Source organism: Sminthopsis crassicaudata, chromosome 2 (genome assembly GCF_048593235.1).
Source record: "Sminthopsis crassicaudata isolate SCR6 chromosome 2, ASM4859323v1, whole genome shotgun sequence".
NCBI lineage: Eukaryota > Metazoa > Chordata > Mammalia > Dasyuromorphia > Dasyuridae > Sminthopsis > Sminthopsis crassicaudata.
The window spans coordinates 4,230,993-4,234,395 of NC_133618.1; the positions used below are offsets into that span (position 1 = coordinate 4,230,993).

A 3,403-nucleotide genomic window follows, 5' to 3' on the forward strand; every position below is an offset into this window, starting at 1 on the left:
CCCTCCCTGCAACTTTCTGCCCCTCCCTCCCCCTCTCCCTCTCCCTCCTCCTCCCTTTCCTGTTCCTTCACCCTCTTCCTCTCACCCTTCTCTCTCTCTCTCTCTCTCTCTCTCTCTCTCTCTCTCTCTCTCTCTCTCTCTCTCTCTCTCTCTCTCTCTCTCTCTCTCTCTCTCTCTTTCTCTCTCTCTCTCTCTCTCTCTCACACATATTCCCTTGTGAATACAATCCCTTCACTTCCTCACTCTCTTCTTCATTTTGTGATATTAAATATATTGGGGGTGGGGAGGATACCTTGATTTTTGTGCCTGGTATCTGATGGAAAAACCACAGGACTAGAAGTGAAACCTGGGTTCTAGTTCAATGACTCACAAGTGCCATATGTAGATAAGAGAGCTAGAAAAACCCCAGAGTTGAATTTCTTCACTTTTGTCAATGAAAAAGCTCCCAGAAGGAAAGTGATTAGCCTCAAGGCACCCAGGTGGTACAGGCAGCATTAAAGCCCCCTCACTCTTGTGCTCACCACACTGGCTCCTAGTTCCCTCCCTCCTCTCATAATGGTAATAGACTCAGAGATTTTGAATTGGGAGGAGCTCGGATGCTGGGGAGAAAGAAGCCCCCTGTAACATTCCCAGTAAGTGGCCATGCAGCCTTTGTGATTCTATTTCTAAACCCGAATTTAGTGAAATATGAGCAGAAGTTGACTCGTTAACCAAATCTAAAGAGAAGAAAGCTGAAGGACACAAAGCCATTGGAAATCTTCACTCACCTTTAATTTCAGAAGTGTAACCTTATTAAATGAAGATAGGAACTGTGAGCATGGCATCCTTGAGATAAAAAATTGTTGATGAAGACTATCATAGGACTTTAAATCGTGCAGGAATTATTGGATTTCTGGCACATTAACTAATGGACAATGGACTTAGGGACATGTCTAAGTTCTCAATTGATGATTATTTGATCATGTTATTTGTGTGTTATGTTACCATGTCCTTATGTAATTATGTGTAATATCTTCCATATTATTGGATTTATGTCTACCTGTTTCAAGGTCATGAGCACCCTGTGTTCTAAATCAAAAGAAAGGGGTTGATGTTAGGTTTATTAAGTGCTAATTCAGGTTGTCTAAACAATTCTGTAGCTCAGAGTTCACACCTTTAAACCTTTAAAAGGAGTTTACACCTTTAGACTTCTGAAAAGGAGTTGACACCTTTAAAAGGACCAAGTTCATTGGTTGTAGGAGTTCCCATCAGCCCCTGGGAGTACCCACAAGGCCATTCTCTGGGAGGATAAAAAGAGGCAACATTGAGTCTGAAGAGCATTCTGGATTGGGATAAGGACCAGAGCTGGAGGAGACTCTGAGCCAGGATTAGGGAAGAAGAGGATTCGAGATTCTACTTTTGCTTTGTCTGGAGGCTCCAAAAGCTGCCCAAGAAACTTGCTCTGAGAGGAAAAGATTCTACAGAAAAGAGACCTCCTCCCACAGAAGGACTCCCATTGAGAGTTGTGCTCAGCTCTGCCTTCAGTGTCAAGGAAGTCTCTTCTTCTGGTTGCTGCACACCAGAGAGAGAGAGAGAGAGAGAGAGAGAGAGAGAGAGAGAGAGAGAGAGAGAGAGAGAGAGAGAGAGAGAGAGAGAGAGAGAGAGAATGGCTGCTATTGTGAAATTTCTGCAGGAACTGCAGAGTGAGATCACCTGTAGCATCTGCAGGGGCTACTTCTGTGAGCCTGTCACCATTGGGTGCGGGCACAGTTTCTGTCAAGCTTGTCTCTCCTCCAGCTGGAGAGATGGAGCCCCAACTTTCTCCTGTCCCGAATGCAGGCAAGTTTCCCAGGGCAGGGAACTCCAGTTGGTGAACTGGCGCCTAGCAGAGTTGACTGAGCTGGGCAAAGAGCTCAGCTCCAAGATTTTGCAGAGCACTCAAGGACAGAGCCAGTGTGTCACTCACAAGAAACTCTTCAAGCTGTTCTGTGAGGAGGACCAGACAGCCCTGTGTGTGACATGTGTTGAAAGCCCAGAGCATGGGGCTCACAAAATCGCCCCCGTGCAAGAGGCTGCTGACAAATACAGAAGGGAGCTTCAGCACATTCACAGTCGTTTGGAGGAACATCTGGAGGAAGGTGAGCAACTTCTTGCTCAGGTGAAGAGACCTGCTATTGACTGGGACTGGATGATCAGGGGAGAATTCTTCCAACTTCAGCAGTTACTGATGGAGGAAGAGAAGCGATGCCTTGACAGGATGAGGCAAGACCAGAAGGCCAGCCAGGACAGACTCTCCCAGCACCTACAGAGCCTACAGGAACTCATGCAAGAGCTGCAGGAAGCGGGCCGCCAAGCCAATCTGGATCTGCTGCAAGATGCCAAGCAGCTGCTGGGGAGGAGCGAGGCTGTGTTGGCCCAAAGGGCCAAGGCTGTCACCCCAGAACTGAGAGAATATCCCATCCCTGGCCTGATCCAGATGCTCCACAGATTCCGAGTGGACCTCACTATGGACGCCACATCAGCTGCTTCCTGTGTTTCTCGTTCTGAGGACCTCAAGAGTGCCAAGGCTGGAGAGGACTGGCCAGAGGAGACTGAGGACCCTTCTTGCCATGCTGTGCTTGCTGGGCAAGCCTTCAGCTCAGGCAGTCACTACTGGGAGGTGGATGTGACTCAACTGCCTCAGTGGGTCCTGGGGATCTACACCCCCTACTTGAGGAGGAAAAGGACCAGGGACATGGACTCCTGTGACTTTGCTTTCTTGCTTCGCTGTGTCAAGAAAGAAGGAGAATACTATTTACAGACCTATCCTGGGCCACTGAACCATCGAATCAAAGGCCCTCTACCTCGGGTTGGGGTGTTCTTGGAATATTCCCCTGGGACTTTGGCCTTTTACAATGTTCTCCAAAGTTCTCTTATTTATAAATTCCATTCTATTCCCTTCACAGACCCCGTCCAGCCCATCTTTTACCCTGGCCCCCCCGCTTCCAGGAACAAAGCCTGGTCCCATGACTCTGTGTGCAGTGGGCTCTCATCTTGGTGCTTGCTGCTATTCCTATCCATGATCATTTCTCCAGGGAGTTCTCAACTCCTCCTTTTCTGTGTTCACTCTATCCATTCAACAAGAGTCTCCCTGCTTAGCAACTGGAGACTAGACTTTCCACCCTGAAAGTTGAGGGGTTCAATCACCACTCTTTTGGATTCTTTTATGCTACGTTCAGGTATTTTTTTTAACAATGTCAATATTTCCTCAATTACTGGAAATCATACCTGAGCAATCTGGTCCTGTAGTTTTATGCTTCATTTCCTCTTAGAATTTATAGCACTACAATGGCCATAGATTTCAACATGTTGCAAAACATTCTCCTTGAATTGTAGTCAACTTTCCATTTTGCTTTCTTTAATATAAAATGAAGAAAATATCTAG

At 46.9% G+C, this 3,403-nt stretch overlaps 1 pseudogene; it reads left to right on the forward strand.

Moving 5' to 3' along the window:
- The first annotated feature begins 1,645 nt into the window (after positions 1-1,645).
- LOC141552542 (tripartite motif-containing protein 43-like) lies at positions 1,646-3,041 on the forward strand (annotated as a pseudogene).
- Positions 3,042-3,403: the final 362 nt, after the last annotated feature.